This window comes from Pan paniscus, chromosome 13 (assembly GCF_029289425.2).
Source record: "Pan paniscus chromosome 13, NHGRI_mPanPan1-v2.0_pri, whole genome shotgun sequence".
Taxonomy (NCBI): domain Eukaryota; kingdom Metazoa; phylum Chordata; class Mammalia; order Primates; family Hominidae; genus Pan; species Pan paniscus.
In genome coordinates, this window is record NC_073262.2 from 119,389,968 (window position 1) to 119,413,067 (window position 23,100).

Here is a 23,100-nt window from a genome sequence, read left to right on the forward strand (position 1 = left end):
TAGAAGACGGTTTAAGAGCACACACCCAAGATACAGAAATAATACATGTTTGAGGTGGTAGATATCCTAATTACCCTGATTTGATCATTATCTCTTGAATGCATGTATCAAAATATCACATATATCCCCTATATACATATGTACAATTATAATGTATCAATAAAAACTAAAAAAAGACAAAAACAGAACTTAAATTTTATAGAGCCATGAATGCATTTTGGTGAGATTATTACCTTCCAAAGGGGGTACAGGTGGGTCACAGAAAAACTTCAGTGAAATTAATGGGATTCAGGACTGTGTCTAACCCAGTGGTTTCCAATCATTTTGTACTTACATTGGAAACACGCTTGATATGATGAAAGAACTGAAGATAGCAATTGATGAGTCAGTGATTATTACAATACAATCAATGGTGTGTTTTAGTATCCAAGAAAGCATTCAGTCACCTCATAATTCGTTTGGGTTCCTTTCAGTGCCATGGTCCTTATGAGCAGAACTCTCTCCTTCTCTCTCTTTTTTTTCAAATGAGACAAGGTCTTGGTCTACCACCCAGGTTGGAGTGCAGTGGCACGATCATGGCTCACTACAGCCTTGTCTTCCTGGATTCAAGTGATCTCCCCACCTCAGCCTCCTGAGTAGCTGGGACAACAGGTGCACACCACCACACCCAAGCTAATTAAAAAAAAAATTTTTTTTAGAGACTGGGGTCTCATTATATTGCCCAGGTTGTTGTTGAACTCCTGGTGAGCAGAACTCTGTATGACCCTGACCATGCTCCCATACATTGTCACCTGTGGTGCTCGAACATTCCACTGAGCATGTGCTCCTTCTTTGGAAGGCACCCTGCCCCTTTACTCACTGCAAGGAGCACCTGCTCTCAACTGAGTTACATGGTACAGTCACCTCAAAAGGACACAGGACCACCACTGCCCTAACAGCGTGTGTACTCAGGTGCAGCAAAAATAAAGAGCATCCTTGTTCACATTCAGGATATCTACCACCTCATTTGTTTTTTTAGTTTTTATTGATACATTATAATTGTACATATGTATGGGATATATGTGATATTTTGATACATGCATGTAAGAGATAATGATCAAATCAGGGTAATTAGGATATCTACCACCTCATTTGTTGGCTGTCCTGCGTGGGTCGGGGTGGTTGGTTGAGGGCTGCTGCCCTTGTTGATGGCCTGCTCCAGCACGTGGTCAAAGAGCTTGCAGCAGTGGGCTACACACACTTTTGGCCTGACCCTGGGTGATACCTCTTATGTTTTTGCAGAACAAATATTTGTTAAATAAGTGAGTGAGGTATTTTTGCTGTTTCAGAGGTCTCATTGTCAGTGGGATATTTTCTTTGGTTGTATCTCTGGAAATCTTTGGAGGAGTGACAATCTGTCCATTTTCCTTTCCAGCTCCTCTTGCCCAAGCCCATGTATCAAATGAGAAAGTAGGCTAGGTGCAGAATGCCACATGAAGGTGAGAGGGAGGACTCTGTTGGGGAGAGGTTGCTAATTAGAGGGGTCTTGTGGCCTAGATCAGCTTCTTAGTCTTGGCTTTAGGCCAAAGCCTAACTAGATGTAAAACAATTGATCAAATTAAAAGTGTGTGTGTGTGTGTGTCTGTGTGTGCTGGGAAAAGTGTTGAGAGGAGTGGTTCATAGGTATTATTTGCTTATTGGTTAGGTTGTATCTTGATGCTCTCACAGATAAGCTCTCAAGGCAGTGATCCTCATAGAATTATAATAATTCAGGTAGAGTAGAATGTGTATATGTGTGTGCTGTGTTGAAAAAATTCCCTAGGTAATTCTGATTCCCACCTCCCTTGAGAACTACTCACTGAGGGAATCATCATCTCACTTCTGCTTCCTCATGAAAGGGTCCTTTTGGCATTATTTCTCTGGATCTTCTTCATCCACACCCAAGGCTCACTACTCCCTAGGGTCATTATCAGGGGGAAAAAAAAACCCAGATCATTAATATGCTAATGAACCATCCACTGCCTGCTTTTGCAGAGCAATCTCTGGCTGTAAGAGAGGCAGGCTACATGGGTTTGTATTAATTAAGTACTGAATCCCCACAGAAAAATTCCAAATCCTAACTCTCACTCTAAGCCTTTAGAATGAGTAAGACTGGGCTGGTGTGTGGGTTTGCTGGACTAAGACTCCAAGAGTCCTTGATGCTGAAGATGGTACCTTGGAAAGGGACGAGACAAGGCCCAGACAAGCTGGGGTACACGGGAAAGACGGCACAGGCAGCAGGTCCAGTGGGTGGGAAGCCTATGGCTGTATTGGAAAGTATCTAGACACACAAAGACAGACCAGGGTGTCTTCAGCCAAGCGAGCTGAGAGAAGTGCCATGTATGAAGTCTCTGGTCTTTCCTTCATAATGGCAGGCAGCTGCAGTCTGCTCATTCAGAGCAGCGGTGGTCAACTCTGAAGGCTGAAACCCACATAGAGGTCACTTGGTACATTTGTTTTCTATCAGCGGCTGTAACACAGTGAGGATCACTGCCTTGAGAGCTTATCTGTGAGAGCATCAAGATAAAACCTAATCATGAAGCTGGTGGCTTGGAGCAACAGGAATGTTATTATCTGACACTTCTGGAGGTCAGAGGTCTGACCCAGGTATCACTGGGCTAAATCAGGACTGTGTTCCTTTCTGAAGGCTCTAGGGGAGAACCTGCTTTTTTTCTTTGTTCCAGCTTCTAGAAGCTGCTCACATTCCTTTGCTCGCGTCCCCCCTTTCCTCCATCTTTGAAACGAGCCACGTCGTGTGTTTGGGGTGTTCTTCCATAGTCACATCGCTCTTTCTCTGACTCTCCTCTTCTGCCTCTTTCTACTTTTAAGGCTTCTGTAATGACATTGGGGCCACCTGGACCACACAGGATAATCTTCCATCTCAAGGTCATCTGATTAGCAACCCCAATTCCATCTGCAGCCTTCATTTGTCTTTGCCATGTAACTTAACATATTCACAGGTTCTGGGGATGAGGGCATAGCCATCTTTAGGCGGGAGGTCATTCTTCTACCCACCACAATTGGTTTGCTGCTGGATCACCTTCACCGTGGGGTACAGGCACAGGGGGTATACTGGTAGCAAGTCAGCTCCAAGAATCAAGGTCCCCAAGACCCCCTCCTTCTACTTCCAGCTTCCTCTTCTGTTCACCTCCCAGCCTGGAACACCTCTAGACATATGTATGGAGTAATTTTAAAGAATAATTTTAAAAGGTGTTCTACTAAACCTGCAATTTTCGTAGGAAGCAGCAAGTGATTCTTGAACATTTATGCCAGAGAAATGAAGACTTATCTTGACATAAAAATGAATGGACGTTTATTTGTAATAGCCAAACCTGGAAACAATCCAAGTGTCCTTCAACAGGTGAGTGCATTAAACAAACTGTGGTCAAGCCATACCATAGAATATTACTTAGCCACAAAAATGAACTATTGATACACACAACTACTTGGTCCAGTCTCTAGAGAATTATGCTGAATGAAAAAAGGCAATCTGAAAAAGTCACATAGTGTATGATTCAAGTTATAGAACATTCTCAAAATAGAAACATAGAAACGGAGAAGAGATTAGCATTTGCCGGGGGTTAAGGGTAGGGGTTAGCATAGGTAGGAAGTGGGTATGGCTACGTAAGGGCAACATGAGGGATTCTGGTCTTGGAAATGTTCTGTATCTTGACTATAAAAATCTACATCCTAGTTTGCTATTGTACAAACGTTTTGCAGGATGTTGCTATTGGGGTAACTGGGTAGAGAGTACAGGAGATCTCTGCATTATTCCTTACAACTGCATATGAATCTACAATTTTCTCAAAATAGAAAATGCAATTTTAAAAAAAGGCTTTTGATTTCAGAGAGCCAGCAGTGGACTTGGAGAGATTGTTACTCTTCCTACAGGGGAGTTCTAAAAGGCTTCACCTGTTTGGAAAGGAGCTGTTAGCTGGTCGGGGGAATGTCTCTAACTTAACCTGTGTCACTTTGGAAACATTTCTTTTCCTTAATTTTTAATATGGGCAACTAATTCATTTCCTCCAATGCCAAGAAATTATTTTTACACATAGCAACAAGTGTATGGGGTGATTGAGGGTTCCAGCCAATGAGAAGGCACATCCCTCTGTGAGGCTGCACCTTATCTGTCTCCCTTTGTCCCTTCTCATGTCCTCTCCGGTCCTCTCTCCTTTCTGGGTGGGATTCTCTTTCTTGGTAACTAAGTCCCTCCTCCCTTCTCTCTCACTCCCTGTTGACCAGACACAGCCACTGCAGGCTGAGGGTGGGAGGCCGGGGAGCCAGGCGGGAGGGGCAGGAAGGCGCTGGGTCACAGCCCGAGGCCACTCCTGGCTGGCTCTGGGGTTGGCTTTGCTCAAGGCGAGAGCTGTCAACTCTGCCCTTTTGAAAATGAGCAACAAAGGGAAAAAGAAAAGAAAAGAGAAAGGGAAGTGGGGGAAGCACAGGGTGGGCAGTGGGGGGAGGCGAGTGCTGAGGGAACAGGTGGGGACTGTTTAAACAGAAGGCCTGACTCAGCCGTTTCTTTTCACTGCATTTCCAAAGGACTGTTTGTTTTAGCTCCCCAAGGCGGGTGGCAGGAGTGAGGCTGGGGGCCCAGCCCTGGGGAGAAGCGGGGCCTGGGCTTTGGGGGTGGGGAGCAGGTGTCCTCTGGGCTCACAACAGCCTTTCCTACTTCAGGGGCTGGCTTACTTCATGCACTTCCTGGTTTTTGAGCTCCGGGGCTTTCACCTAGAGAAGCTTTGGGGATGATGGAGGATGGAGAACTGGGTATGAGAAGCTTCAGGAAGAACCATGACACCCCCCTTCCCACTCCCAAATGAGGTATTGCTCTAGAAAATATGTAGATGAAGAGAATGGTAAAGGGATGAGGAAAAAGAATTATCAAGCCCTCCTCCATCCAATATCATAAGACACTAGAAAGTCCCTCTTCTAGAAGAATACCTATACTTCTTGAGTCCACAGTTATATTCACAAATAAGGCAGGGCTTGGGACTTGCAATTTGCTCCTGTTAAACCACACCTCCTACAGGAAGGCTCCAGGTCACCTTGTCTTTGTACACCAAGCTCTGTTTCTTTCAATTAATTTACCTTGGGCTTGCCTATATAACCCTGGAGATCAGTGATATGGTCTATATCAGAGAAGAACAATTTGCAAATCCAGGGTGGGAGGTGTGGCGATGTTCTTTTGTTTAAGCGACCATTTAGAAAGCTAATGCTTTCAAAAGGTTCAGACTTATCAGACCACTATTAGTGCCTAAGAAAAATAATGTGGTTTTAGGATTTGATGGATTTCTCCCCAGGGAGAAATCCATGAGCTCAACATGAGCTCCAGCATGGAACATAGTTGGTCTAGATGCAAGCTGCACTTAAATCAACAAATGATTAGCATTAAAGGAGAAGTGTAAACAAGACTCTAATTCATAAGTTGCTAACTCTTCCATTACAGTTCATGAATTTTCCTCACCTCCATGCAGCCCAGCTTGATCCTTATCAGGTACTCACCATACTGTGTCTCCACTCTGTGTCTTGTGTCTACCTCCTTTGCCTCCTCTTCTCTCCTTCATTCCCATTCTTCCTGGCTGCCCAGAAGTAGCTCAGCCAGCCTTGCCTCAGCTTGTCAGTTCCAGGGATCAGGGAGTCGGGCATTCCCTCTGCACAGAACCCAGCGCAGTGTCAGTACATGATCATTAGTAAATGCCTTCTGACTTTGACGGTGGTGGGTCAGGGGCAGACCTGTAATATTTTACCTGGTTGTTTTGCTTAACATCAAATCAAATTTAAAAGATAAAAAATACTCGGGAATTTCCACATTTGACCAGATTCATAATCCATCCAGGGAAGTATTCTTATACCCTGAAGGTGTATCAGATCTAACGCCTATTCTAATCACTCTACCTTAGCAGGAAATTGAATAAGGGTTGTGGGATCCTTAGCTTACAAGTCTTCTGGTGACTCTGATTAAAATTAAGAGGTTGGATTAAAGTTAAGAGTTTGCTCTGAAAAGTTATGAGTTTGGATTAAATGATAGCTTCTCTAGTTTTTCCCTCCACCACTGAAGATCTTATGATTTCTTTTATTATCACATGAATTTCATATTGTGAAATATTTACAATTAAAATCTTTACAGATAGTATTCTACATTTCAAATCTCCAATATCAAAAACATAACTAGCCATTAATGTGTAAGATAACTGGTGTTTACCATGTAGAGTTCATTTAATTTCAAGAAAACCTATTGCATTTAACTGTTGCTAATGATTATAATAATAACAATAAATATTGGTGAGGATGTAGAGAAACTGGATCCCTCATGCATTGCTGGTGGGAATGTGAAATGGTGTAGCCTCTGTGGAAAATGGTGTGGCAGCTCCTCAAAAGGTTAAATATAGACTTACCGTAAGACCCAGCATTTCCACTTCTAGGTATATAAACCCAAGAGAGCTGAAAACATATGTCCACACAATAATGCACTTAAGTTTATAGCAGCATTATTCCTGAGAGACAAAAAATGGAAACAACCCAAATGTCTATCAACTGATGAATAGATAAGCAAAATGTGATATAACTATACAATGGACTATTATTTGGCAATAAAAATGAATAAAGTACTGATACATGCTACCACATGGCTGAACCTTGAAAACATTATGCCAAGTGAAAGCAGCCAGGCAGAAAACAGGCAAATATATAGAGACAGAAATTGACTGGGAGGCCAAGGCCGGAGAATCGTTTGAACCTGGGAGGCAGAGGTTGCAGTGAGCTGAGATCGTGCCACTGCACTCCAGCCTGGGTGACAAAGTGAGACTCCATCTCAAAAAAAAAAAAAAAAAAAAAAAGAAGAAGAAGAAGAAATTGACTAGTGGTTGGCTGGGGCTGGAGGGTGGGAAGGAATGGAGGAGTGGGTGGGGGGAACTGGCTTGGGGTTTCTTTTTGGGTAGCAAAATGTTTTAACACATTGTGGTGCTGGTTGCACAGTGTTGAATATACCCAAAACCATTGAAATGTATATTTCAATGTATATTTCTTAAATGGACGAATCACATGTGAATTACATTTTAATAAAGTTGTTACAGAAAGAAAAAAGGTAAGTGCTAAACTCATTGCAGTGGTGGTTAGAGAAGAACACTGGATTTGTCAAGCCTGGCTTCCCAGAGGAGGTGGAATTCCTGCTGGGCCATGAAGAAGAGGTAGGGTTGATTGTGGAGAAGGCCCTTAAGGTCCTTCCAGGCTTGATGGGAGAGTATTAGCAGAGGCTCAGAGGCAGGGGTGGCCTTGGCCTGCATGGGGGCAATGAGACTGTCTCCCTGGCTGGAGGAGAGCGTGCACTGGAGGATTTCTGCAGAATGATAAGCAGGTGAGCTGGAACTGATAGGAAGGCCCTGAAGTCCCAAACAGGACCCTGGACTTGACTCCTCACAAGCAGGGGACACTGAAGTTTCTTGGGTAATTTGATGGAAGCAGTGTTTTAGGAAACTTCAAAGCTTTATTTGGCAGAGATATATAAGCAGAGTTAGAGTGGGGAGAGATTAGAAGAGGAATGGGTAGCTTATTCGAGTAAATCCAATGAACAGGGCTGTCACATTTTCTCTTTAGATAACTTTATCTCTCTAGTTATATCTCCTTGCAGTCCCTACCCTCCACCCTGTATACCAACCACACTAGTTCCCTCTCCCCCAAACACCCATGACATTTTATACCTTGGCCCCTCTCCAAGCCCCCCACCCCTTATCTGGAAAGCCATGTCTCTTCTCCATTTAGTAAACTCCTATTCAGTGTTGAGGACCAGCTAGATGTGTTTTCGTGGGAGGGGAGGAGAATTGGGTTGAAGGGCTCGGGGGGTATAGGGATCCCTACAGAGCATTAAGGGAGGTGCTCTTGCCTGGATGAAAGGCGGAACAGAGGTCTGGTATAATTTAACCACATGTGCATTAAAGACAGAGGATGGGCAAATATGGGACCTGAGACAAAGTGGAGAACCTGTGACCAGGACAGCTGAGAGGGTAAAGGGTCAGCTTCCAGTTTTCTTACTAGTCTAGAAATGGCTTTTCAATGGTACCCAGGGTGTATCCTGGAAGTGGGTGCTCTTAAGAAGCCAAGCTGGGTTGAACAAAATGCCACTTCCCTGGGCTGTCCTTTCAAAAGACAGTCTCTGCCTCTTCCTGGCACTTCTGTTTGTTGCACTATGCATTAAAGCATGGTGTTGGCACTTGCCCACCTCTCCAGCACTTCAGTGAGACAGCTACTCCTTAAAGCTAGTGATATGAAGACAATGTCTCATGAGTTCCCTCTACCCTGGTGCAGCTTATCATGATCCTCTAGCTCCAAATGGCCTCCAATGGTAGAATTCCAGGTACAGCACAAGTGTTAATACCTCCTTTTTTTGCCTTGGCTTTTTAAAATTTCTTAGGGGATGATGGTTCTGGGTGGCCAACCTCTTTATGTTAGATGCTTTATTTCAGTCATTATAAAGTGAGCATCCATGGAAATGGAGTCACATTTAATAATGTGAATTCAAATGTATGTAATTCAAAGAGACAGAGGACAGAATGAACAAGTTGAAAGGGTGTGTGTGATGACGTGAGCCTGAGATGGGTGCTGTCAATCTGCCATCACCTCCCAGCCTCTCTATCCTCAAGTACCTCCCCCAGTGCGAGCAGCTCATTAGGTGGGGGATGACTATGGTGTTTACAACACGGCCCCTAAACACAGTTCAACTACTTCACCGGCTGCACAATTGAAGAAACTGATCTCTTTCTACAAGGTTGGAATTAAAGCAGACCTTGCCGGATCTATTGAGAAGTGTTGTGTACTCTGCAATGGAGGGAATTCAAAGCTTGACCACATAAGACTTTTCCCTTAGACACTGACTTTAAAACAAAATCCCCATGGAAGTTGCTTCACTGGGGCCACTTGCAGTGTCTGTCACAATGGTAGAATGAGCTAAGGTTGAGCCTTGAGGGAGCTCACAGTTGGGAAACAATTTACAAGCACATTGTCTCTGCTCCTGGCCTGCTCATTGCTGCCTTGTTTCTATTCCACCCCCTGGTGCTGCTTCTCATCTCTTCGGAGGTGAACAGGTCCCCCCACCCTGTCCTTTCCCTCTTTATAAGTGGTCTGACATGTGAGGGTGAGGAAGGAGTTGGCCTGATTGAGTATATAGTTTTTAACAAATTCAAATGTAAACTTTTGGTGGTTCCTATTTTTTATTTACTAAGCAGAAAGAAAGTGGTATCTGCTCATTCCTGGCATTGAAAACAAGGTTGACTCACCCTCTCACTATATGGTGGCTGGCACACTAAAGCCAACCACAATCATGGGTTTCAGCAATTGCCTTACATTGTTCCTCATTTTTGCCATTCATTAATCCATCAGTTTTTCCATGCACCCATCTATCCACTCGTCCACCTACCTATCCACCAACCTATCCATGTATCCATCCATCTGTTCATCCATCTATCCACCCGCCCCACCCATCCTTTCATCCACCCAGTCATTCATCTACCTGCCTATTAGTTTATTTTACATAAAAACATATATCTGTGACTTTTTTTTTTTTTTTAAAGACAGAGTCTCACTCTGTTGCCCAGGCTGGAGTGCAGTGGTATGATCATGGCTCACTGCAGCCTCAACCTCCCAGGCTCAAGCGATCCCCCAACCTCAGCCTCCCAAATAGCTAGGATTATAGGAGTGCACCACAATGCCTGGCTAGGCATAACATAATGTTATGCTTTGCAACTTTGGAAGCACATATGTGACAGGGTCATGATGAGCAAACACCACAAAACACAGGTTAAAAACCACTTCCCTTCCTTCCTTCCTTCCTTCCTTCCTTCCTTGTTTCCTTCCTTCCTTCCTTCCTTCCTTCCTTCCTTCCTTCCTTCCTTCTTTCCTTCCTTCCTTCCTGTCTGTCTTTCTTTGTCTCCCAGGCTGAAGTGTAGTGGGGGTGACCTCGGTTCACTGAATGCTTTGCCTCCCAGGTTCAACCGTTTCTGTGGCCTCAGCCTCCCAAGTAGCTGGGACTACAGGTGTGTGCCACCACACCTGGCTAACTTTTGTATTTTTAGTACAGATGGTTTCAACGTGTTGGCCAGGCTAGTCTTGAACTCCTGACCTTAAGTGATCTGCCTGCCTCAGCCTCCCAAAGTGCTGGGATTACAGGTGTGAGCCACCATGCCCAGACGCTGGCTAATTTTTATATTTTTTGTAGAGACAGGGTTTCGCTACGTTGGTCAGGCTGGTCTCAAACTCCTGAGCTCAAGGGATCCTCCCACTTCAGCCTCCCAAAGTGCTGGGATTACAGGCGTGAGCCACTGAGACTGGCCAAAATTTTATACAACATAGCAAAGCTTATAGTGACAAGCAACTTTCTCTTTTCCTGCTCATCCTTATCTCCCCAGTTCCTCTTTCCAGTTTGTAGGGTATGCGTCCACAAATACTCTTTGCATGAGAAGTATTCTATGTAAATCCTTGTTTTTTATTTATTTTTCTAAAGTGGTATCATAAAACGTGTACTGTTACCTTGCTGTTTTTCATTTAACAATATATCTTGGGTATTTCCCCACATCTCTCAAGCCACTTTTCTTGGTTGGGTGTGGAGGCTCACATCTGTAATCCTAGCACTTTGGTTTGAGCCCAGGAATTTGAAACCAACCTGGGCAACATAGTGAGACTCCTGTCTCTATAAAAATTAAAAAATTAGCCAGGCATGGTGGCATGTGCCTGTACTCACAGCTATTCGGGAGGCTGAGGTGGGAGGATCACTTCAGCCCAGGAGGTTGAGACCTCCCGGGTTGAGACTGCAGTGAGCCTTGATCACACCACTGCACTCTAGCCTGGACAACACAGTAAGACCCTATATCAAACACACACACACACACACACACACACACACACACACATACACACACAACTTTTCTTTTTCCTTCCCCCGGCACTTCTTTCTTTGATCTCCACACTGAACTCCACATTCAACCTCTACCTGTGACTTCTTCATTTTTGGCAATTTATCTGAACAACAGCAACAATGACGTAGCAAACATATAGCATTCTACATATATAAACTTGTTTAATCCATGCAACAAAATTATAAGGTAGATAATATTATCCCCACTTTATGAAAGAGGAGACTGAGGCATAGTGAGGTCCCAGCGGAGAGGTGAGCAGTAGAGGGGGATGTCAAACAGGCAGTTCAGCTCTGGAGCCCAGCAGCTCAGCCTCTATGGTGTTTGTCTTCATTTGCTTTTTGATTTCAATATTCTATAGACTTGCAGCTGAGGGGCTCCTGCTTCTGGGCTGTGCTCCACCCCCCATCCCTGTTGCGGGTGATGAAATTCAGATAATCTGAGGATGGCAGAGGCAGCCCATAATCCTGGAGGAGCCTCCCACCATTCCATGTAATCCAACCTTCCTGGGTTATATATTACCGGGGAAAACCTGGGCCACAGAAAGCCCCCGACCATGATTTCTGTGTGCTGGCTGGTGTATCTTTGGGAACTCTATCCAGTCTTCCATCTAGTTTCTCGCTGATAGGTTTGGGAACCTCTTTAGAATGCCTCATGTATGCGACACAAATTAGTTCTCTTGACCATCTCCCCTGAAAGCCATTTGCTTCTAGCCGCCTGTCTTGGCTCCCTGCCAGTGTGCCTCTGACTTTGCAAATGCTGCAAGAGGCAGCTATGTTCCCAACGGCTGCCCAAATGGGATGCCACCATGGGCGCCTGCCTGCTCTGTGGTGGTAGGAGATAAGGATACTTTCAGAGCTCTGAGCAAAGTGCTTGGAGAGGGCCCTCCGAGATGGGAGAGAGGCTTTTGGATTTGGGCATTGGGGACTGCTCATGAAGGGAAGCCTTTGATCTGGAGCATGTCAGGTGGTGAGGGCAGGGGGCAGGGGTGGGGTGAGCAGAGGCTATTCTGGGCAAGAAGAACCTCATTGGTGAGACACACAAAGAGATTTGAGACTGAATTGTGTTCAGTACGAAGCCCCAAACTCAGCTGGAGCTGACCCTAGATTGCCTTCGATTCAAATCCTACCTGAATATACAGGGCCCAGGAGAAACTCTGCCTCCTTTCTCTCCAGCCATTCTGGCTGTCAGCAGCATTTATCATGCAAAAAAAAGCAACAACTATTTGTTGAGGCCAGCTGTTTGCCAGCACTGTCCTCCATCTGGTGTGGATTGAGATACTTTCTCTCCATACTTTCTGGGTTCATTGAAGTTGGGTGAGATGGAGATGGGACAGGACCCTCCAAACCTCCTGATTGAGCCTTTAAGCCTCCCTCTCCCCTTGTCCCAGGCTGGGAAGGTTTTCCTCATTTTTTAGCACCCAGTGAGTGACTGGTAGCCATGGCCAGATATGGCCTGGAGCTGGTTTTCCAGGGCCCACTTTAGATTAGGTGCTTGGCAATGATGGGGCAGAGCATGAAGGTGAGAAGGAGTTGGGTCGCTGTGCCTGGTAGCATCAGAATCTCTTCTATCTCAAGGTCCTGAGAGGTATGTGGATACTTGTGGATGCATTGGTGGCCAAGTTCATTGGTGGCCAAAAAGAAAAAAAGTAAATAATCAAAGACCGCACAGAGAAACTAGAACATTAAAACAACTTCTCCAGAAAGATGGGCAAAATGAAGGTGAGACTAAACAGAGACCTTGATACCTTGAGATCCAGCCTCAAGTTCTCGTGGTCACATGCTGTTGCTTCTTGGACTCTGAGATCTCTGGATGCCACTCTTGGAATTCTTGGAGAGGATCTGGGACTCTCCCCACATTGGGGAGGAGGCAGACTCACAGGATTTTAGTCTATGTGACATGTAACTAGATTGGCAACAAAGGAAACCACATCATAGCCACATAGAGGAGGGAATGCAGCCACGGAGCTGGAATTGCCTGCCTCGGGGGTGATGGTTGGAGTCCCTCAATATTTGACAAGAGTCTATCTTTATTTTCTGAAAAGAAGCAGAGTAGAAATGAAAAAGAATCATTCAAAGGATGACGAGTTGAGTGTTTGGAGGGGCAGTTACAGTTTCCACTCCTTAAACACTGGGAAAACAACAAGAGTTGCAGCACCCCTAGAGATTCCGGAGAGTTCTGGACTGCACTGGAAGTGCATGGAAGCTGAGTGGGAGGGGGAGGAAAGTGATGCCTAAAAATACTCCATGAGGGAGGGCTTATGAGGTCATCTCCCCAGGATACTCTGTCTACCCTGGCCAGACTCTGACCGCAGCCCCAGGGCCAGCTCTGAGTACAGTCATCTGAATAGGGCAGGAGCTTAGGAACGGGTGTTGACGGATGGGCAGCTTGAGAGGGACAAGGGGAACCTGGAGAGGATTCAGAGAAGGGACCCAGAGGTGATGAAATGGCTGGAAACTAGAGCTCGGTGGCCAGGTCAAGGGACTGGGACTGGCTCTACCTGGAGAAGAGAGGGAGGTTGAGTGAGGGGTTAGGGAAGAGCCCTGCCCTCTGGTGCTCAGGCCCTGGCTCTTCTCTGGCCTTGCTGAGGATGGAATTAGGGTCACAGTGCAGCTTTGCTCTTGAGGATGGACTGAGTTCCTGGAGCTTTAGAAACCCTATAGCAAGGGGGAGCTACATTTTCAGATTATCAGCACAATCACCCCCTTCTGTAATTGAGAGTGACTAACACTTACAGCCATTGCAGCTAACAGATCCCTAAAGCCCTTGTGGCCTGGAAGAATGACTCATGAATGGTGTTTCAGACAGCTGGCCTGGCTGGGGGTGGACACAGGTTTGAACAGTTGGGACACATGCCTGGTATGCATCAATCACTCTCAGTCTGTTGCCCAGGCTACAGGGCAGTGGTGCGATCACAGCTCACTGCAACCTTGAACTCTTGAGCTCAAGTAATCCTCCCAACTCAGGCTCTGAGTAGCTGGGATTCCAGGTGTGAGCGATTGTGCCCAGTCTGAAGCCCCTCATTTTTACACTGGACCCATGAAAGGAGGACTGGAGTGAGGTTGGAGTGGGTGGGTATAGACTTTCTCAGGAGGAAGAAACTAACTCATACTTCTGCGGCACCTTCCGTGTGCCAAGAACTTTACGTGGGTAGCCTCATTTAATTTTTACAATAATCCTGTCGGGGAAGGAAGAGACAAACTGTTCTTTCCATTTTACAGATTAGGAGATCAAGCAAAAAGAGATTAAGCTTGTACCCAAACTCACCTAGTTACAATTGGAGTGGTACAGTTGAGACCTGACCAGGCAGGTCTAATTCCAGAGCCCACTTGCAGCTGATGAGGGAAATCTAGAGACATAGTCAGATTTTTCATCTGGCCCCAGAACTCTTCAGACAAAGGTGCCCAGGAGCACATCCTTAGGTCAAGCTCACCTTCTGACTCTCAGAGTCCACGTCTAAATTTAGAGAAGGCCAGTTCAGAGATTCTCCAGTACCCCTCCCATGTCTTAGCTTTGGAGGGTCCAACTGGGAGCATCCCTGAGGTTTCCCTAGGTGGAGAGAAAAGCTATGTCAGGGAGGAGAGATGCAGTTTATGTGTCTCAAAGTGGTGAAAGAGATACAATCCCCAAGCTTGGATTTGCAACTGGTGTCTGGTTGCCTTGGCCTGGAATCTGAACCTGAACTGTTTTCCATGGACGAATTAGCTAAACAGTCCAGCCCACAAAGGGAGCAGCTCTGATATGTCGGTGAACAAGCTCAGAGAGGTGGGGGGCCATGGGGGTGCACAGAGTTGAGAGCGGAGGGAGGAAGGCTACTGGCGAGAAGCCGACCTTCTCTTATCTTGCTGCCTGCGGAGTCAGCCTTTGCTTGGGAACCTGGCGAGGAGGCTGGTCTGATTTCCCTGTGGTCTGAACGGTGGGAATTTTGTTTTGGTGGCAGATTATATTTTCCCAAGGTGGTTTGAGTTACACCTACCCTGTTTCATTTAATTAGGCTGGTGCTGCTGTCTATTGTGTCTCCTGGGCCTTCTTGCATGAATAAATAGTAACATGTTTGTTTTCTTTTCGGTGGGGCACTTTTTAAAAAATGGTGGGGTTGGCAAAAGTGGGTAGGTCCTCAGGAGGGATGATGAAGTCATCAGGAAACAGGTTAGAGGCAAATGTTCACCCCGTGGAGCTCAATAACTCCTTTCCCCCACCTCTGGGGCCCACTTCTATACAATGTATTCAGAGCCTCCTCTGTTTTCACTTCTGTTCCCAGCCAGGCTTGCTTTCTCTTTACAGTGTGCCTGGGAATCAGGTGTTTCCTCCTTCAGGCCTGCTGGCCTCCCCTCATCCCTTCTCATTTTACTGTAGTTTTCCATCCAGCTCCCTCCTTCTCTCTCTCTTTCTCTCCATCTCTCTCTAGCTTCTGGCTACTCCAAGATTATTAACAGGCAACCATGGAATATTATGCAGCCAGAGAAAGAATATAGGAACTGTATACACGTCCACATGTAATGCTTTCCAAGAGATATTGTAAAGAGAAAATGCTGTAAATAGTATGCCCTCTGTGTGTAACAAAGAGATGCTTACCTGTGCACATAATATTTCTGGAAATACACAAAAGAACTGGATGGAGTCTGGAATAGAGTCTGGATTTGGAGACAGACCTACTTTTATATTGCATTCTTGAGTGCTATTGACATTTTTTATTATGTGCATGTATTACTTTTTATAATAAAGAATTAATTTATAAAAGGAAAGCATACTATAATATTGTACATATTTAATTACTAGATTAAGCAGTGATTACGTTCTGTCTTAGAGGATGCAGGTTTGAATCCTAGTTGCACCAAATATTAAGTATCTGACTGTAGTTAATTTATTTAATCTTTCTAAACCTCAGTTCCCTCATCTGTAAAAATAATAACCACGCCTACTTTACGAGGTTTTTAATCTTATACTTTGCAGCGAAGGCTATTGGTCGAGTACATCACTAAATGGAAGTAAGTTTTAATTTCTGTGTGAAATTCTCCTTGAAAGTAAAAGCACAAATTATAAAAATAATTCAGACCATGGATTCTGGTTTTTCCGTTTAGAAAATGATATTACTAAATAATGAAAGTCTAGCTTGCAAGAAGAGTGAGAGTGTTGTTTACCTGGGATTGTTTTAGAGGCTTTGGGGAAGAGGCCAAGCGTTGGGCAATGGGGAGAATTTGGTGAGGCTAGAGGTGAGGCCATTGCAGTTATAGGCAACAGTGAGGGCAGGGTGAAAGGAGGAAGGGACAGAGGATAGTGGTAAACAATGAGTAGATCAGTTGCGCTGGAGAAGCAGTTTCCTCTAGAGGGCGATAAATAGAGACAAACAGGTTGGAACCGGAAGGCCAAGCCAAGGATCATACACTGTGTCCTACAGGCAGTGGGAGGCACTGCAGGTGTAAATGAGAAAGTGGCTGGGTTATCTTTTGCACTGTATGCAGTGGCATGAAACAATCTTTTGTCATGCTCACAAATTCTGTGAGTCAGAGATTTGGACTGGGTGTAGCAGGAATGATTTGTCTCCACTTTCCAATGTCTGGGGCTCCAGCTAGAAGACTCGAAAGTTGGTGACGACTTGATGGCTGTGGCTGGTGTCATCTGAAGGCTTGTTTACTCACTTGTTTGCAGTTCACACTGCAGTCGGCTGAGTCCTCTGCTGTATCTGTCTCCCAGACACATGTCCATGGCATCTCCATGTAGGCTGGGCTTCCCCGTAACATGGAGGCTGGGTTCCAAGGGCAAGCATTTTGAGAGACCTAGGAAACTGTAATGCCTTTTCCAACAGAGTTTCAGAAGTCATGTCCTGGCTCCGCTCATCAAGACAGTTACAAAATCTTGCCCAAGTTCAAGGGGAGGGGAAGTAAAATCCCCCTCTTGGTGGAGGAACAGCGGGTGGAACCAGAAATACTGCTGTGGTCACCTTTGCAAAATACAATCTGTGACAGAGAGTGTCATGGAAAAAGCCATTAATTCAAAACAAATATGTATTGAGGCTGCTCTGGCTATGGAGTAGCCATTCTTTATTCCTTTACTTTCTTGATAAATTTGCTTTCACTTAAAAACAAACAAACAAATAAACAAACAAAACACATATGTACTGAGCATCTGTTATGTGTTAAGTACCCTGCCCCTGCAAGAGCCTGGGGAGATAGTGATGAGAAAAAACAAACATGATTCCAACTCCTAGAGGTGACAGCCTGGTAAGGAGGCCAACTTGAATCAAATCATCACATAAAAAATATAAAATTTCAACTATGGTAAGTCCTGGAGAGGAACATGGGACTATGAGTTCCTATAACAGGGTATGTTTTTTATTTTTTTGTTTTTAATTTTTATGGGTACATAGTAGGTGTATATATTGATGGGATACATGAGATATTTTGATAAAGTTATACAATGTGTAATAATCCTATCAGGGTAAATGGGTTATCCATCACCTCAGGCATTTATCCTTTCTTTGTGTTATACACATTCCAATTATACACTGTTATTTTAAGGTGTACAATAAATTATTGTTGACTGTGGTCACCTCTTGTGCTATTAAATGCTAGATTTATTCAGTTTATATTACTATATTTTTGTACTCATTAACCATCCTCACCCCTTACCCCACCCATCCATTACCCTTCCCAGCCTCTGGTAACCATCATTCTATTCTCTATGTCCATGAGTTCAGTTGTTTTAATTTTTCGCTCCCATGTATGAGTGAGAATATTTGACATTTGTCTTTCTGTGCCTGGCTTATTTCATGTAACATAATGTCCTCCAGTTCCATCCATGTTGTTACAAATGACAGGATCTCATTCTTTTTATGGCTGACTAGTACTCCATTATACATAGGTATTGCATTTTCTTTATCTGTTTGTCTGTAGATGGACACTTAGGTTGCTTCCAAATCTTGGCTATTGTGAATATTGCCGCAATAAGCGTGGGAGTGCAGATATTTCTTTGATATACTGATTTCCTTTCTTTTTAGCATACGCTTAGCAGTGGGATTGCTGGATCACCATAGTAACTGTACTAATGTACACCAACAGTGTATGAGGGTTCCCCTTTCTCCACATTCTCACCAGCATTCATTATTGCCTGTCTTTTGGATAAAAGCCATTTTAACTGGGGTGAGAGGATATCTCATTGTAGTTTTGATTTGCATTTCTCTGATGACCAATGATGTGAAGCTCTTTTTCATATACCTGTTTGCCATTTGTTTGTCTTCTTTTGAGAAATGTCTATTCAGTTTTTGGCCCATTTTTTTAATGTGATTAATAGATTTTTTTTCCTGTTGAGTTGTTTGAGCTCCTTACATATTCTGATTATCGTATCCCTTGTCAGATGGAGGAGTGTGGATTTTAGAGTCAGACACGGAAGGAAATGTTTCCCTGAGGAAGTGATGTTAGGGTGAAGAACTAAGGATGATAGACGTGGAGTAAGTAGATTATGAAGGAAGAGGGTTCTCCATTCAAAGATCCCATGGCAGGAGGGAGAAGGTGCATGTGATGACTATTTGTATAGCCCAGATGAGGGAGGACAGTGGCAATGAGAATAAATAGCCGTGGAGAAGTGAGAGAGAAATTTTGAAGAAAGTACCAGCTGACTGAATATGGGGGACTTAGGAGAGGTGAAGGATAAGATGTTCTTTTGAGGTGTCAGATCAGGATAACAAGGAGGATAGTGCTACCATGAACTGGGGTCAAGAAGTCAAAAAGAGGGTGATTTGGTGAGAAAGAAATTGTGTTCCGGCTGAGGGATGTTGAATCTCAGGCAGTTGTGATATAAAGTAGCAGAAATCTGGGTAGACAGTTGGCTTATCTGACCAAGTAAGGGGTAGAGCTATAGCTTTTGGAGTAACAGATGTAAAACTGAGGGTGGAAGCCATGAGGAGTTAGGTTTGCAAGGAAGAGAAAGCAGGAGATTCAGAAGGGACTGGACTTTAGCACATGCACGTATTTAAGGGGAAAGAGGAGGAAGGGAAGGCAAAGAAGGGGATGACGAAAGTGGTCTGGGACAGAAGAATTAGGGCAGAGTTGATCTGGAAAGTCCGAAGATGAAGACATTTCAGGAGGGGGAGGTCCACAGTGCCATGTATGGCAACCAGGGCAGGAAGAACTAGTCCTGAAAGAAGGCCTGTGAGGCTTGATGGCTTGGTGAAGGGTTTTTCCCAGGGTTCTGCAGACAGAAAGAGGCAAAAAGAGTAAGTTAGGGTGGAGAGGGTGGTGAGGATGTGGAAGGAGGTGATGGAAGTGACTGGATGACTTTGGTAGTGGGAGGAGGAAGCAAGTGATGAGGTGAAAGAGGAGATGGCAAAGTCATGGGGAGACTGGTCAAGATTTTGACACATGACTCTCACGGGAAGATTAAGACAATGGAGCTGGAAACTGCTGGAGAAGGAGCGAGGCTTTGTTGAGGTCAATTTCTTTACGACTTTGGCATCTTCTTTTGGTTAAAGAGTTCCCTGCTTATTTTTAAGATGGAGACCCCAAAGGGTCATGGTTAGGAAAACTTCATAGCTGGAGGGAAATGCACTCAGAAGGGGTTGATTTGTGCTTGCTTTTTCTTTTCTTTTCTTTCCCCTCTCTCTCCTCCCCCTTCCCTTCCCCCACCTTCTCCTTCCCCTCCCTTCCTCTCCGTTCCTGTCTCCTCCCCTCTCTTCCCCCTCCCCTCCCCTCCCTCTCTTCCCCTTCCCCTTCCCCTCCTCTCCCATCTCCTCTCCTCCCCTCCCCTCCCCTTCTCTTCCCTCTATTCCCCTTCCCCTCCCCTCCCCTCTCTTCCCCTTTCCCTTCCCCTTCCCCCTCTTCTCCCCTCCCCTCCCCTCTGCTCCCCTCCCCTCCGCTTCCCTTGCTTTCAACAGTCTGTCTCTGTTGCCCAGGCTGGAGTGCAGTGGTGTGAACACAACTCACTGCAGCCTCACCTCCTAGGCCCAAGTGAACCTCTTGCTTCAGCCTACCACCTACCTGGGACCACAGGCATGTGTCACCAAGCCTGGCTAACTTTTTGATTTTTTGTAGAGATAGGGTCTCACTTTGTTGCCCAGGCTGGTCTCAAACTCCTGGGCTCAAGCGTTCCTCCTGCCTCGGCCTCTCAAAGTATTGGGATTACAGGCATGAGCCACTGTTCTCAGACTGATTTGTTCTTTAAATCCGTGCCTGGCCAAGCAGTTGATGTAAGATTGTATCTGCAAACAACCAGTCCGTATAGAATTTTGCCTCAAGATTCCCTTGTACTGAAGAAAAAAAAGAACTTTAAAAAGCCCTCCAAAGAACTCTCATATGCTCCCATCAGAGTATTTACAACATTCTGTTGAAATGACATGTTTACATACCCTTCTTTCTTAGCAAGGCCTCATGTTCTCCAGGGCAGGGACTGCACCTTATTGTTCTTAGATTGCCAGAATCCAGCACCAGACCTGGTGTGCCAGGGCCTCTCAGAGGTCAGGAGAGGTCAGGGCCTCTTCCATTTTCGAGGACTCTGACATTGGTTGAAAATGGACCCAAGGACAAAACAAGGTTATAACAATCACAATATAATTCAAACGGTAACTGGAATAAGTTAACAGTCTTATTTCACTTGCACAAAAATGAAACATATTTGTGCTATTCGTAATTACAGGTTTATGGAAAAAAAACTTATTTGCAGTGAAGAGTCTTCTTTCACTTCTGCTGATCTGTGTGTCTGTGCAAAATCGCACCAGGAGATGATGTTGGCACATACGTCTGAGGCTGGTAGTGCTGTGACGTGGAGGCCAGCAGCCCTCTCGCTGCAGCAGCCTTTCCAATCATCCCTCACAACCCTGCCTGGCCCCCAGCTGAACAGGGTGGCATACAAAGGGTGCTCAATATGTGTGCTGCTTCCTTGACTTGAACCATATTATTCACAGATATCTCCTCGGATGTCACTTTCACCTTTTTTAGGTCTTTGCTCGAATGTTCCCTCTTTGGAGTGTCCTTCCCTGACTCTTCTACTTTATTTATTTTATTTATTAATTTTTTTGAGACAGGGTCTTGCTCTGTCACCCAGGCTGGAGTGTAGTGGTGCAATCTCAGCTCACTGCAACCTCTGCCTCCTAGGTTCAAGTGATTTTCCTGCTTCAGCCTCCCAAGTAGCTGAGATTACAGGCGCCTGCCACCACGCCTGGCTAATATATATATATATATTTTGGTATTTTTTTTACTAGAGACGGGATTTCACCAAGTTGGCCAGGCTGGTCTCAAACTCCTGAGCTCAGGTGATCTGCCCGCTTTGGCATCCCAAAGTGCTGGGATTACAGGACTCTTCTATTTTAAATTGCAGTGCTTCCCATTCGCCTGTACTCTCTAACTCCATTCTCAGCTTTATTTTTCTCCATTGCACTTATGGCCACCCGCATTTGACATGCTTTGTTCATTTAATTGTTTCTTGTGTGTTATCCCCTTCTAGAATGTGAACTCCGTGAAGATATGGAGTTTTGATCCTAGAATGAAGGCACTTGGCTCATAGTTTCCTAGGGCTACTGTAACCAAGTATCACAAGTTAAACAACAGAAGTGTGTTGTCTCCCTGTTCTGGTGGCTAGAAGTCTGAAAACAAGGGGTTGACAGGTTTGGTTCCTTCTCAGGGCTGAGAGGGAGAATCTATCCTAGGCTTCTCTCCTAACCCCGAGTAGCCTCAGACATACCTTGGCTTATATTTGGCGTTCTTCCTGTGTCTTCACATCATCTGCCCTCTGCATGTCTCTGTGTCCAGATTTTCCCTGTTTTATAAGGAGGTCAGTCATATTGGATTAGGGCCCGCACTAATGACTTCATTTTAACTTGGTCACCTGCAAAGACCCTATTTCCAAATAAAGTCACATTCACAGGTCCTGGGGGTTAGGATCTCAATATGTTTTTGGGGGACACAATGTAACCCATAATAGTACTCAATAAATATTTGTTGAATAAACAATAAGGTCACTTCCTTAGGAAGAAAATAGGCCATTTGAAGGTAGACATCATCTTGATATACCATTGTTTAACATAGGACAGGCATCTGCAGAGGACAGAGAAGGGACCAATGGAGAGAGGTGGCTCCCTGGAGCTGGTGTGGCTGAGACTGCAGAAGGGAATCAAGGTAGGGACTCTCTGCAGCCAGGTTGCAGTGCAGGTGCCCTCACTCAGCAAAGCAGAGACCAGGGCAGGGCTCGGAGGAACCTGGAGGGGCCAGAGCAGCGACAGAGTGCTCTGCAAGGAAGTCCAAAGCCAGAGACAAAGGCTGGGGAGCCACATACAGACAGAGATCAAGAAAGCAGGTTCTAGCAGAGTCTGGAACCTCCACCAGCCTTGGTGGAGCAGAGAGGGCCCACTTTTCTCTTGGGCTAGAAAGATGAGCAGCTTGGTTTAATGTCCCACCTGGTTCGCAGGTGAGAATGAGAACTGAGAGCCCTGTGTGTGATCTTGGGCTACGTGGTGGTAGAATTCTGGGCCATGTGACCTACTGCTTCTAGGCATTAGCATGTTACTTTCTCTTCCCTTGGCCTCTTTTTTCTTTTGATTGAAGTTACTTTAGAGCATTCCAACTTCTTCTTGGTTGAGAAATTCCTTTTCTTTTCTTTCTTTCTTTTTTTTTTCTGGGACAGGGTCTTATTTTCTCAGTCACCCAGGCTGGAGTGCAATGGCGCAATCTTGGCTCACTGCAACTTCCACCTCCCGGGTTCAAGCGATTCTCCTGCCTCAGCCTCCGAGTAGCTGGGATCACAGGCACCAGCCACCATGCCCAGCTAATTTTTGTATTTTTAGTAGAGACGGGGTTTCACTGTGTTGGCCATGCTGGTCTCAAACTCCTGACCTCAGGTGGTCTACCCATCTTGGCCTCCCAAAGTGATGGGATTAGAGGCATGAGAAATTCCTTTTTTTTTTTTTTTTTTTCCTTTTTTATTGATCATTCTTGGGTGTTTCTCGCAGAGGGGGATTTGGCAGGGTCACAGGACAATAGTGGAGGGAAGGTCAGCAGATAAACAAGTGAACAAAGTTCTCTGGTTTTCCTAGGCAGAGGACCCTGCGGCCTTCCGCAGTGTTTGTGTCCCTAGGTACTTGAGATTAAGGAGTGGTGATGACTCTTAACGAACATGCTGCCTTCAAGCATCTGTTTAACAAAGCACATCTTGCACCGCCCTTAATCCATTCAACCCTGAGTGGATACAGCACATG

General features: G+C 45.1%; 1 long non-coding RNA gene across 3 annotated transcripts in view; it reads left to right on the forward strand.

Moving 5' to 3' along the window:
* Positions 1 to 23,100, forward strand: part of LOC134728758 (uncharacterized) — a 478,019-nt gene that overhangs the window by 67,112 nt on the left and 387,807 nt on the right. The window contains exon 4 of one of the 3 annotated variants that reach the window (XR_010109540.1): positions 3,258 to 3,379. The exons of the other annotated variants lie outside the window; for them this stretch is intronic. This is a non-coding gene — a long non-coding RNA (uncharacterized LOC134728758). The remainder of the gene's footprint in view (positions 1 to 3,257; positions 3,380 to 23,100) is intronic. 3 annotated transcript variants of the gene reach the window in all.